This window comes from Parambassis ranga, unplaced genomic scaffold (assembly GCF_900634625.1).
Source record: "Parambassis ranga unplaced genomic scaffold, fParRan2.1 scaffold_22_arrow_ctg1, whole genome shotgun sequence".
In the NCBI taxonomy this organism is placed as follows: Eukaryota; Metazoa; Chordata; class Actinopteri; family Ambassidae; genus Parambassis; species Parambassis ranga.
In genome coordinates this window covers 1,162,812-1,177,191 of record NW_021144778.1, presented here as the reverse complement: position 1 = coordinate 1,177,191, position 14,380 = coordinate 1,162,812, and the positions used below count along the sequence as shown (strand labels likewise).

The window sequence follows — 14,380 nt, the reverse complement described above, 5'->3', positions numbered from 1 at the left end:
ATGCCAGTTTATATGTTATTTTGATTTCAGTGTGCCGTCATAGTACAGTAGTCAACCTGAATATGAAGCACGTTAGTTCAGGGTCCGATATAAAAATATGTATTTTCAGAATATTATATTCTGAGTATTTTCTTTCACCTGGTTAATGTGAGTTCTGCTCTGGAACTTCACTGCACAGCGTATCGTATCCACTTCAGGGCTGGAAGACGTCGCTTTGATTTTCACGAAGGACTGAGCTCTGATCTGTGAGGCTGGAGCGATGTTTACTTTTAATGTAGTTCATGATGGAAAACACCAGCTCGCTCAAGTATGAGGATCCAAAGATCGACAGGACTCCAAATGCAAACTTTTCCATGTTCATATAAGTGTCGGGAATGTCATTGCATGCAGGCTGTCGAACACCAGTTTGTCCGGTGTCACAGGTGCTGCGCACAGGACGCGACCGTGACGCATATTTTGACAAAATATTCAAAGTTTTATTTTAATCACGACAGCATCTCAATCTCCAAAGAAACAACTATTACTATGAAAAAACTAAATGAATAAAATAAAATACATTTAAATTAAACGGCCATTATTTATTCATATTATTATTATTTTTTTCCAAAAATGAGCTCGCTGCCTGGGAGCCACAACAGAGGGATGAAAGAGCCTCATGCAGCTCCGGAGCCGCAGGTTGCCGACCCCTGGACTAGTGGCTCAGAAGTGTAGGAGCAGCTCTGGGAGTGAGTAAAAGAGAGACAGGGAGATGATTTGCTGAAGTACCATATATATTTAAATGACACACAGTTAACAAACCCAGCAATGGGGGGGCCACACGCAGCGAGGGGACAAAAGTTCAAAATAAAGGGGGCTGCAGGAGCCTCCTACCACTCCTCCAACCAGAAGAGATCTGGGCCAGATCCAGACGTTGAGCTGAATCGTATTCTTCGAGCCTAAGCAGAGCTCAATCCTAGCTCGCCATCAACCCTGGCCTGCACACAGCACAGGACCAATTAATGTGCACACAGTCCATCTATCTAATAATAATGCAGTACAAATCATATCATAATAGTTCTAAATTAGAGTTCTCATATCATCAAATATATACATACAAATATAGATATTCTATTAGTTAAATTGGGAAATAAATGTTTGCTATATTATAATATCAATTCTGCTAGTGTAGCAATATCAAACATGATCAAACATTAAAGGTCAGACAGAAATACTTTACAGACCTCTCACATTGATTCAATGTAGCACAGTTAAGGATAGTCAGAGAGACCTGGCTTTTTTCTGGACTCAGTGCAGGAGGTGGGTGACAGGAGGGTCCTGACAAAACTGACTCCCATGATGCACCACTGAGACACAGGAAGTCATTCCTGCCTGTCTCAATCAAACTACTGAACTCTGAACTGTAAGATAAGACAAGATAAGACTTTATTAATCCCGAAGGAAATTCCTGTGCCAGAGGTATCAAGGTACATTAAATGCAGTTAAGTACAGAGTATAAGAGTAGAAGTGTCACTCAGACACTGTACATTCATACTGGTACATTCATGTCCTGCTCTTTACTATGGAAAGGTTTTATACAGTAGTGAATATGTTCTTTAGATACAACTCAGGGATTTAAATGCTATCTAGGTATTTAGATATTTATTATATATTTCAATGTATCTTTAATTTCTAATGTCTGTAACAAAAAAGAATTTCCCCTTGGGGACAAATAAAGTCATTCTGATTCTGATTCTGATTCTGATGCTGGACAATGAGTCCTGCAGGACGCCCTGTCAGCTCTGCAGAGCAGCTTCAGTGGCAGACTGCTCCACCCTCGGTGTGTGAAGGAGAGATACAGAAGGTCTTTCCTTCCTGCTGCTGTCAGACTGTATAATAACCACTTCTGATAGGAGCAATATTCACACACCACAGTGTACAACACATTATTTATTTAGTTTCTGATGCACTATGTACAGTTTTCTTACAGACCACTTCTCCCTCCACTCACCTGTGCAATAACTGTTCATATGTAAACTGTTGATGATTCTATTCTATATTTTATTGGTAGTTTATTTTATCATATATATCTTTTCTTAACTTATCCTTTGCTGTCTGTACCTGCTGTTGCAAAAATGCAATTTCCCCATTGTGGGACTAATAAAGGTTTCTTAATTCTTAATATCCTGTGCTAACCGCTCCATATAAACCAATGGAAGCGGCTAGGCTAACTTACCCAATGGGAATGAATGAGCAGCTGAGCTAACAGTAATGAGACTCACCAGTTCTGTAGTTTAAGATCAATTCAGATGATCCACTCATATCCACTCCGCATAAAGACTTTGGTAGTTGGCTCCTATAGATCGACATTCAGTACATTTAATTTGAAGAGATGACAACATGAATTACAGCAAACTTTTCCTACTCGTGTCCCAGCGATCAGTCCCTGTTTACTACAGAGGACGCTATAAAACATTCAGTCAAACCTGTCCAGACTGCTCCAACTGACTGCATCACATCAATGTTATTCTACTTAAAGAAACAGGAAAAAAACGTAATGATGACAGAACGCTCCTCCTACAGCTTTAAAGCTACAAACATGCTTTCAAAACTAAAGTGTCTAAATGTGTGTGTGACTTTGGGACAATCTGACAACATAGTAATTAAAAATGTGCAACTCAGAAAGTAGCCATGCTATACAGCTGAAACTTTGAACATATTTTAAAAGATGTATTTACTTAAATATAGTTAAAACTGTAGTCATAGCGCCACCATGTGGTGAGATATAAAGTGTCAAAAACTTTGGACAAAACATTAGTGGACAACTTTAAATAGTGTAAGATTTTTGTATTTTGGAATATCTAATAGCGTTTCATTGCTATTGGCTAATAAACTTTTGTGGGCGTGGCCATGTGCACTTAATGTACTATAACTGATGCATACTGTAACATATAGCTGCTAAATTTCACTTATGTAGGCTAGTACTAAGACTTAGTGTACCAAGTTTCATGTGGTTTGGCCACTGGGGGGCGCTATAGTGAGGTGTGAAACAATGTGTGAAACAAGTTAAATATTGTCCATTTATTGTTTACAAAGACATCTACAGTGCCCATGTTAGTCAGAATATGTCTATGTGTTTGCGCTGGCTACTGCACCAACAAAAACTCTTACTATGAATAATATTCTGACAAAGAAAAGTTTATATGACAAACACCCTAGACCACGTGGCCTAATGGATAAGGCGTCTGACTTCGGATCAGAAGATTGAGGGTTCGAGTCCCTTCGTGGTTGAGGTTTTATACAGGTATGAAATGAGCCAACTTCTATCTGTGGTTTATCCACAACCTTTAGTGGGTCTACTACTACACTACTACGCCAGTTTGGAGTCGCCCTCGGAACCTGAGACCCTCCTCCTCTCCTGATAACTGTCTGTCTTGATGGGTTCCCTCAGTGTGCAGGGGTGATGGATGGGAGTCATATTCCCATTATTGCTCCTGAGGATAACCATGCTGACTATTTTTTATTTATTCAACATCTGTCCAGTCAGCAGTCTTCCCCATGATTGTGTCTGCTTTGCAGGTGTTTTGAGTTCATCATCTGATCACAGTGTGACATCATTAGTTTATAATATTGAACTTTTCCACAATATTCTCATTTATGGAGATGCACCTGTACATGGTGGCTGATTATGATAACAAACAATAAAAACATGAGACAGTGGGGACCTTGGGTGTCTCCTTCAGCCACAGACTTTTGTCCAGACAGGGGTCAGACTGTATAACATCAGTCCATCTGTACTCTAACCTCTGTACTGTATCACCATGTTTACACCCAGTGACACTGATGGGGAAACAGTACAGTGTTTTTTCTCTTAGTGCAATAACATCCTCACCTACAGTGTAATACTCAGAGTTTTTCATGATATCATAACAGGACATAATACATCTCTGTACATTTCTCATCTGTATATCTGCATGTCTTATGGTTGCTCTGTCCATAGTCTTTATTTCTACTTTATCTATTGTTATGCTGCTCAGGACCTTGTTTTCATGCTGCTGTAATGGAATGGAAGGAACGCTGACAACCAACATGGGTCATAGCAGCAGTCCTGGTGCGGTCATGTATCAGCTGGGGTGTGACGCAGTGGCTCCGTCAGTAACTATGGGCAGTGTGTACGCACCCAGACACACATCATTGGAGACCAGCTTTAATGAGAGGTGAGGGTTGCAAAAGTCAGAACAAGAGCCTGTTGACAGAAATCAAAACTCTAAAGGAGAAGGTTGCCATGTTAGAAAACGAACAAGATTTTCTGCAGAAAACCATGACCATGACATCCACTGGTAGGTCATCTGTTCTTTGAACTCAAACGTTTGAACTAGTGCCGTCACATGATTACAAATTTAATCACATTAATCACTGCAATGCTGTATATTTATTGTGATTAAATATCACTCATTTGTTTAACCTATACTCATTGGATGAACTCAATTAAATTGAGTTTTTCCATCCAATAAATGCAGCAGAAATAGAAACAGTAAGGTGCATAACATTCCTCCAGGACATAAACCTTTGCATTTCAATATACCAAATTAAGTTGGATGAAACCCCCACATCGCTGGGCTCCTGTCTTCAGAACGTGTAAGCTGCCCTCCTATAGGGTTAAAAAACACAAACACACAACACTCATGTTGATCCTGAGCATCACATAAACATGTGAATCTTTCATTAATATTGAAGTTCCTCCTTTGTTCTGGGAAACTTACAGAAGCTTCTTTGAGAAGTGGTTCAGCTGGGCCATGAACTTCAATGCAGCGGCTTTATATTCCTAACCAGAAATCTTTGTTCATAACTTTACCAATGTCAAACTAAGAAGAACATTGTGTTGTTCTTCCACTGACTGAAACATGAAAAAAGAGATGTCACACATGGCTCATTGGTCTAGAGTCTGATCTCACCGTTTATAGGAACTACACTGCAGTTTTGGGCGGATTGTCTTCAGTCGATTATTTGATGATTTGGCAGGTCTGGTTTTAGATCTGCAGATTGCACCCCCTCCTACATTAGCACAGGCCACTGGTGCAGCTTTGACACCTACTGCTAGGAGGGTTTTTTTAATGCACTAAAATTGGAAAGCAGTTTTTGTGACTGGGGGACAGGACACAGAAAAGCAGGGCTCTCTGATAAGGTGGACCAATGTGACCACTAGTGTGACATGTGGCGCCCTCAGTGACACCATGAGCTTCTTTTGGGTGTCGCCTCTTTAACCGGGGTCAGATTTATTGTGGCAACGGCGCCCTTAGCAACGCGGCGGGTCCATGGAGACAAACAACAGTCCGAGTAGTGAGGGAATGCTGGGCTGCACGGTTAACAGACACGAAGAAAGAAATCTGATTAAACTGCATGTTTGAGGACTTTTTATGGGCTCACTTCATACCGCTGCTGTGAGGTGAAGATGGGATGCCTAAGCTCGACGCACACGGCGGTTGAGCCGCTGGTAGCCGCGGAGGTGCAGGAGGTAGGCTCGGTGTGTGGAGACGTGTTACAGAGATTTACGTACTGTATCCTACCAATGATTTAGCTGCTGATTCTCATTCATTATTAACCAAAACTAGCAACTCTAAGTGAGAAACTTCTGCGAACTCATACAACACTATCAATAAAATCAGTCAATCAAATTACAGGATGGAACATAAATGTGAATAAATGGCCCTTAAAATGATCACATCATAGTGCTAATATTTATGTTTTAAAACATGTCACTAACAAAAGGATAAGTTGAATGAAACAATTTAATACTTAATAATCTTGGCCTTTGCCTGAGTATTGGCAGCTCTTGGGGATTTTATGCTTCATGATTGTATCTTTGTTTTATTGTATTTTACTGCAGTTTGTCTCTTTTATGTATTTTATTAGTTTGAGTTTATTTCATGTATTTTAATGTTAAGCACTTTGGTGGGCAATGCCCTTATAAATGTGATATATAAATAAAACGGGCATTGACATAATAATAAACCTTAAAATGTTTGTAGACTAACCTGAATTAAAAAAACTACAAATGAATTTAGTGTTAGATTTAGTTAAATATAAATTATACCTGTCCTCTGAAATGAAAGCGTGAAGCGTTTCTCTGGTTCTACATTTACACCAGCAAAAATTGGCAAAATTTACTTCAATCTCTTTGTAGTGTATCATTGTTGTTGCTGAGTTACTGTATTCATGACAATATGTCAACACAATGATGATGTCACCATGACAACGTCACGTCTGGGATTCAGGATGCTGTCAAATTGTGATAATGTGTGTGTGTGTGTGTGCTGCCAGGAGGAAACTAAAAGTAAACTCAGCGGTCGTAGGGACTCTGCTGTGTCGAAGGGCACTGCGGACAGCGGGGTGGTGATGGAGAACACAGAGATCCCCAACTTACCCGACACAGTGCCCAGTAACCTTCCTCCTCTAACATCAGTGAGCGTCACAGAAAGTGAGGGAAACAAAGAAACACAGCACAGTGAGGATGTGCTCCACACAGGCTGGAGAGAGAAAACATGTGTCTTAAAATGTGTTTATGTTCTGTCTGCTGCTCCAGGTCAGCTGCTGCAAAATGGCACAGAACAGAACCGTCCAAAGGCCAGAGAGATCCTGGAGGAACTGATGCAGCAGGGAATCATCATAGAAGGGCAGAGAGAGGCCGGCAGTGGCGCAGGAGAGGCCTACAGCATCATGGTGGGCACCTGGTTAGCATGCTTCATTCACAATATCAATATGCTATGATAAAATATGTAACATTGTGTGTGTGTGTGTCAGCTGGATGACAGTGAAGGGTTCCGGCGAAGGTACCCTGCCAGACTTAAGTCTCTGAGGGGCAAAAAAGCTCCCTGCACCAGAGAAAAGATTGATGAGAAGATGAGGCTCGCTGATGAGAGACGCAAGGTAGTGTGTGTGTGTGTGTGTACTAACCACCTTCTTCTAATGTCTTCTCTCTCACATGCTTGATATTTCAGTCAAAGGAAGATACGCTCAAAACACGTTTAAGAGCCAAGTCTGCGCGTATTCGTGGCCCCGCTCCTGTCTGCACCACTGAGGAGGATGAAGATGCAACCATTACCCCTGTGGTGCCGCTGCAGTTACCTGTCAGTCCTGACAGACAGATTGGTCAAAAAGCTGGTGAGGAAAGAGGGTGGGTGAGAGACGCTGGAGGTGACGACAGGGAAAAAAGTGGCCCCGCTCCTGTCTGCACCACTGAGGAGGATGAAGATGCAACCATTACCCCTGTGGTGCCGCTGCAGTTACCTGTCAGTCCTGACAGACAGATTGGTCAAAAAGCTGGTGAGGAAAGAGGGTGGGTGAGAGACGCTGGAGGTGACGACAGTGGCCTTCCTCCTGTCTGCATCACATAAACCCAATAGTGGATTGGGTTCATTCTCTGGAATGTTGAATTAAAATAAACGTTGTTCTCGGACCTGCAGGACTTTGTAGTCACTTCAGCTGGACACGCATCAGAAAGTCTCACCTACGCTTACTACGTGGCCGGTTGTGGTGAAACGGCCACTTCATAGGACGTGAGCCAAACTCAAACATTTTGCACTGTGAAGACTCCTCTTTAAGATATATATTGTTTGCAGGTAAATAGACAGGATGTCATTAAGCATCAGCACTTTAATGGAGGTAACATTATTATATATATTTGCATTTAGGAGGGATCAGTCTGGCACTGAAAGTACTCCTGAACCACGTGCTGCTGAGGAACAGGAGTACTTTCAGTAGCCAGACTGATCCCTCCTAAATGCACCACTGAGTGCCACTGGAGGTCATTCCTTTCTGTGGCCATCAAACTGTACAACTCCTCCCTCTGAGATCAGACAATCTAACGCACTGTCTTGTAGTTATACCCATATTGGATTTATAGTAGACAAGATTTTACTGCACACAGTTTTAGTTGTATTATATATGACTATCAGTCTTCACTTGCCTGGATTTTACTTGAATGTTTATTAACGTTTAGAATTTCTAACCTGTTTTATTTTTATTTTACTCTTACTACTCCTGTTGGACTTGAGATGGCGCTGTTTCATTTCCCTGTAGATGAGCTACTAGGAAAAGTCTGAGTAACATGAGGAAGTGCCTTATGTGAAAAGACATTAAAAACTTATTTATGAATAAAGTTCCAGCTTTTTTTTAACTGTAAGTGTGTACAGTGGCAGTGTGTGAAGATATATGTGCTACAAAAGGATGCTGAATATGAATGAAATGTGATAAATTAAGAGGGAAAGATTACTATTTTAGGGGATATAACAACTCATATTACACACTGCTCAGAGACTGACCCACTAGTGTAACCTGATCTTTTAATATTTGTTTTAACTTACGCTTAAAAGTAACTTTAAAGTTGTACAAATATTGGGTAGAGTAACAGTATTTCCCTCTGAAATTTACGTGAACATAACAGAAAAATGGAGAAGTTCCTCTCCCTATATTGAACACACAGTGCATATTTGACCATTTATCTATGTCATCTATGTCTTCAGGTTGGTTGTAGCCACACACACACAAGTGGAAGCTGTCAGGAAGCTGCACCTGTCTGTGGAGCATCTGTCCTCTGAGCTGCTGCCTGTCTGTTGGACAGGATGGATCTCAGTAACAGTTCAATCATGAGAGACTCAGCGAACTGAATGAGAAATATTTATTAAGTACAAAGTTTGAATGTGCATCGGCGTCCTAGACCCCGTCGTGAAGACCACATCCGAAAAGGGGGGAAAACGCAAGAAGGGAGGCCGCTGGATCAGAAGATGAAACGCACTAAAAAAAACTGGGTGGGGTTAGAGGCAGCGCTTTTAGGAATGGGTCCCAAATGTATTTAGTTAGACAGCAGAGTTACCAAGAAGAGCTGGCAACACCTGATGCTATCCGTGGGACAATCCGCTCCATGTCACAGCCCTCTTAACTGACATCTACCTCCAGGCTGCTTCAGTATTATCACTTTTGTCGAGTTTTTTTGTTTGTTTTCTCCCGAGAAAGTCACAGAGCCAGCTGATCTTTTGCTTTCCTCTCCACACACGTATTGATAAGGAGACTTTGCACTATAATTAGGGCCCGAGCACCGAATGGTGCAAGAGCCCTACTGAAACCTTAGAGATTATTATTATTAAGACGCAAGCGGGCCGGATGTGGCCCGCGGGCCGTACTTTGCCCAGGTCTGCCCTAGACCAACGAGCCACATGTGACTTCTTGCTTTTCATGTTTCAGTTGGTGGAAGAACAACACAAAGCACATGTTTTTCTTAGTTTGACATTGGTAAAGATATGTACAAAGATTTCTGGTTAGGAATATATAGTGTTGCTCCTGAACAGGGACTTGAACCCTGGGCCCTCAGATTAAAAGTCTGATTTCCTGCAAGATCCACCCACAGAGATCCTGAACACATAAAACTCAGATTCCCAACCAGAATAGTAGCAGAACTGAAGACACCACTTGGAGGAGTGTCTTCAAAAACCAATCCTTGAGTCCAATGTACCAACCAGCACACAGTAAGTGAAACAGGCATGTCCACGCTTCAACAATGAAAACACAGATTGGCCGTATGGGGATCGAGCTAATCGGTCGAGCCCTATTGATTAAATGATGTTATGATGTTATTCGGGAATTCTGCCTATCATTCCGGAATACTGATGTCTATATTGGAATGCTACTGTTTATTCTGGATTTCTGCATTTCATTCCAAAATTTTGTCTTTCATTATGGACTGCTTTTCATTCTGGAATGGTGTCTTTCATTCCGCAAATCTTTTCATTCTGTTATGCTGACTTTTGTCCTGGAATGTTGCCTTCCATTTTGGAACGCACGCTTCCATGACATCACAGGCTGCTGTCAGGTTAGGGGTTTATTCCAAGACTTTTGTCTACCATTCCGGAATCCTGCCTATCATTCTGGAGTGGGTGGATGGATGTCTATTCCAGGATGCTCTCATTCTAGATTTCTGCCTTTCATTTGGGAATGCTTTCTTCCATTCTGGGATGCTTTTCATTCCAGAATGATGTCTTGCTGACTTCTGTTCCACTATACAGAGTGTTAATCGGGAATTCTGCCTGTCATTCCGGAATGTTGATGTCTATTCTGGAATGCTGCCACTTATTCTGGATTACTGCCTTTCATTCCGGAAATTTGAATTTCATTCTGGAATGCTTTTCATTCCGAAATGCTGCCTTTCATTCTGCAAGTCTGCTTTTCGTCCTAGGCGCTGTGTTAAGGTTGCAGTCTCCGCTGGAGGACAATCCTGAGACAGAAACTGGTACACCCAAAGGATAAAACTCCCAGGGAGAAACACAGCAATATCATATATGCAGTCCAGTGCAGTGAGGAATGCTCTGATCTGTACATTGGAGAAACTAAACAACCACTCCACAGGAGAATGGCTCAGCACAGGAGAGCCACCTCCTCAGGACAAGACTCAGCTGTTCACCTCCACCTCAAAGACAAAGGACACTCCTTTGAGGACAACAATGTTCACATTTTAGACAGAGAGGAAGTCAAGGAAGCCATCTATGTTAAGCTGGTAAAACCTTCTCGAGGTGGTGGCCTCATCTTTTTACCACATACAAAGCAGTTATTTCATCCATTCCCAGGAAGTTTCACTCCAAGTCACATGCTAACAGCAAGAACAATGGGCTGTCTACCAGCAGTCTCATAGTCGTTAGCCAGTCATTAGACACACCTGGCACAGGCAGCCAGATCATCACAGGTAACTATGGAAACATTTAGTGCTATTGTTTGTGAGTTTTATCCAGACCACCCACTGAGGTCTGCAACCACATATAAACCATGTTTCCCCACCAACAGATCAACAACTGATGAAGCTGCTTGGATGAGCAGTGAAACCTCTTCAGGAAAACTCTACAAGTCCAGACGCCTTGCTTCAATCTTCTCTACAAACATGCCAAATCAAACAGTTTTTACCAACAATGTTACACACTGAGTTTTGAAGGTCTTAACCACTAGTCTTAAATTGGAATGTTTACGACATGTGTGAAAAATTGTAATTCACGTGTGTTATTACCCATAGACTCCCATGTTAAAATGTCCAACTTCACAGCAGAAATGAACATGTTTACAGCCTGGTAAAAAAAAACTTTTGTAGAGGGAAGGGGGAGAGAGTGGGGCACAGCAGGGAGAGAGTTCAGCTTCCTGACAGCCTGGTGGATGAAGCTGTCCCTCAGTCTGCTGGTCCTGGCCCCGCCTGCGCAGTCTCTTTCCTGATGGCAGCAGACTAAAGAAGCGGTGTGAAGGGTGGGTGGGGTCTCCTGTGATGCGGAGGGCCTTTCGGGTGAGACAGCTGTCGTAGAGTTCTTGGAGGGAGGGGAGAGGGTGATCCTCTCAGCTGCTCTCACTATGCGATGAAGCGTCTTCCTGCAGGTGGCGGTGCAGGCTCTGTACCACAGTGATGCAGCTGGACAGGATGCTCTCAACAGCCCCTCTGTAGAAGGTGCACAGGATGGAGGGAGGGGCTCTGGCTCTTTTGAGCTTGCGGAGGAAGTAGAGGCGCTGCTGTGCCTTCTTGGTCAGGAATGCAGTGTTGTTAGTCCAGGAGAGGTCCTCAGTGATGTGCACACCCAAGAACCCCGTCGATGGTCAGAGGGGTGTGCTGACTGTGTGCTCTCCTGTAGTCCACAACCATCTCCTTTGTCTTCTCCACATTCAGGGAGAGGTTGTGGTCTCTGCACCACTCGGCCAGAAGGTGCACCTCATTCCTGTAGTTTGTTTCATCTCCACCGGAGATGAGACCCACCACAGTTGTGTTGTCCACAAACTTCACAAAGATGTTGGAGTTGTGTATCTTTGAAGAAGAACTTGTTTCTGTCACAGCTTTTGCCTTAAACATAAGCATCTTGTTTGAAGACAAACTTTGACAAACATTGAAGGCCAGTGTTTGGAGTAGTTGTTTGGTTTCTCCATTGTACAGAACAGAGCATGCCGCACTGCACTGGACTGCATATATCCAGGGGTGGCAGTAAAAAAAAGCAGCTTCCCTGAGGGGAAACTCAGTGATGCTGTAACCTCTGTTATGCTGACTTTTTAAAAAAATACTTTAATAATCCCAGAAGGGAAATTGCTTAAAGCTGCTGCCAAGCAGTGTCATACAATGACCAGCACTGGAGGCAATGTGGGTAAAGGACACACAACCCTGCTTTACCACTGAGCCACTGCTGATGTTAGCTTCCCTTCTGGACTGCTGACTTGCCAGAATACTGACTGTTACTCCTGAATTCTACGTATAATTCCGGAATACTGATGACTATTCTGGAATGCTGCTGCTTATTCCGGATTTCTGCCTTTCATTCTAGGACAAAAAATAGACTTCTTTGTGGCTCTGTGGCACAATGGATAGCGCATTGGACTTCTAGTTAAACAAAGGAGAAGTGATTCAAAGGTTGTGGGTTCAAGTCCCACCAGAGTCAAAGTGCCTTTTAACTTCCTGTGGCGCCTTCCTTCAGGGTGGATACAGCTCCCATCCTGAGAGCTAGAAAAAAAGGACTGCACTCAGACATCCTGGAAAACAGCGTCGCTGCCCCCGGCTTTGTGACTGTACAGGTGGACAGAGATCTGACTGGTGTGAGATTTTGCTTGGCACAGAGGCAGCTAATAAACTGAAAAGGAGAACAGAAGATCTCTCAGCTGACATTCAGGCACAGCTGCTGGATAGACTGCGATCATGTAAGAAATGTTCCTTTCAGGTGGATGAATCGACAGAGCAGAGCATCTCCAGTGCTGCTCAGTTGATAGTTTTGGTGTGCTATCCCTGGAAAGGAGATATTTTGGAAGACTCCCTGTTCTGCAAGTTATTGCATAGATAAAGTCTGTCAATCCAGAGATTAAAGCTGCTCACTGTATGCTGCTGAACATGAGGCACTGCTGGATCACTCTGAGGTGCGATGGCTGTCGCAATGGCTGCAGCACAGAGCTCAAACTGTACCGACCAGCTCAGAGGAGAAGAAGAAGGAGCAACATCACATCAGGAAGGCCCTGCAAACCTGTGGCTATCCCAGCTGGGCTGTCATCAAAGACCCACAGACAACAAGACAAAGACAACAACTGGCTGAGGAAGAACATTGTCACTGCAGAACTGAAGAAGCTACTCGGGGGAGTGTTGGTCCCACATAAGATTCAAATGTAGGGTGTTTTCACACTTGCTCCCTTTCGGCCCTCTAAACGAATGCAGATCGATGACTCAGGATTTTTTGCTCTATTTAACTCTAACTCTATTTTCCCTGAATGTGCAGTAATTTAACCAGAAAACACAGGAGAAAGCCGACATTCTGCTTCAAGTGAAAACTACCCAGACTTCAGTGCAGTGGAGGAGTCTGAGAGCTCTAGTGGACCTGGTGTGAACAGAAAGAGGACTAAATTACATAAAACCAGTGACCCTGACATGATTTGAACATGCAACCTTCTGATCTGGACTCAGATGTGCTACCATTGCTCCATGAGGTCTGTTCACAGCTTCTGCTCTTCCAAGGACTCAGTTTAGCATGACATGATTAGCTTGATGTTCATATATGTGTTACTCATTATTACTAGATGAGCTGCACTGAAACATCCAAGCCACCACGTCCCAGCACATATCAGAGATGCAGAACAGATGGAACAGTCTTATGGAGTGATGGAGGCCATGAAGCCTCCTAAAGCTTTGAATGGAGCTGAAGTCATGATGCACTGACCTTTCTTTTTATATAATGTCTCATAAGTATTTGTTATAATATTGCCCCAAAAAGTCAGTCACACTTGTGTGAAACCAGCCTGTCCAGTTAGGATCAACACTGATTGTGGATCAGTTTCAGCTGCTGTTGTGCAAATGGAACAGACAACAGGTGGAAATGAGAGGCAGTTATCAAGACAGCCCTATAAAGGAGGTATGTGTTATAATACTAAATTATGTCTTCAGCTACTTTTATACTCATTATTAATCCCAGATTAAGGTGTCATTTAGGAGAGAGATTTAAATTCTATCTTTATGTAACTTCTCCTTCTGATACACTCTGATAGTTATTCAGTTACAACATGCTGACTGGAAATCTGCAAAATGAGCCCTGAATTTTTAGAGAAAGTAGAAAGGACACCAGTATTACTGTCCAAACTAAACTAAAGGTTCCACTGAGATTTGAACTCAGATCGCTGGAGTCAAAGTCCAGAGTGCTAACCATTGCACCATGGAACCTGCTTCTCATGGGTCTTCTTCTCCTCCTCTACCCGGCCGACTTTCAGCAGTTTGACATTGGTAAAGATACGTGCAAAGATTTCTTTGTGTCAACAAAGACTGAACACTTTGCATATCACTGTCCTCCATGAGGAGACTGTCCTCCATGTCTAGATAAGGCTTGCTGTCTAGCAGCTGGGAGAAATGTCTTTTTGTGGCTGT

General features: G+C 42.8%; 3 non-coding genes across 3 annotated transcripts; 2 read left to right on the top strand and 1 right to left on the bottom strand.

The window, feature by feature from the left end:
* Nucleotides 1-3,194: 3,194 nt before the first annotated feature.
* On the top strand, nt 3,195-3,267 carry trnar-ucg (transfer RNA arginine (anticodon UCG)). The gene has a single exon. It is a non-coding gene; the product is annotated as a tRNA-Arg (tRNA).
* A 9,063-nt stretch (nt 3,268-12,330) lies between these two features.
* Nucleotides 12,331-12,422, top strand: trnar-ucu (transfer RNA arginine (anticodon UCU)). Its single transcript is given in 2 exon segments — nt 12,331-12,367; nt 12,387-12,422. It is a non-coding gene; the product is annotated as a tRNA-Arg (tRNA).
* Nucleotides 12,423-14,107: 1,685 nt separating this feature from the next.
* Nucleotides 14,108-14,179, bottom strand: trnaq-uug (transfer RNA glutamine (anticodon UUG)). Its single transcript has one exon. It is a non-coding gene; the product is annotated as a tRNA-Gln (tRNA).
* Between the last annotated feature and the right edge of the window lie 201 nt (nt 14,180-14,380).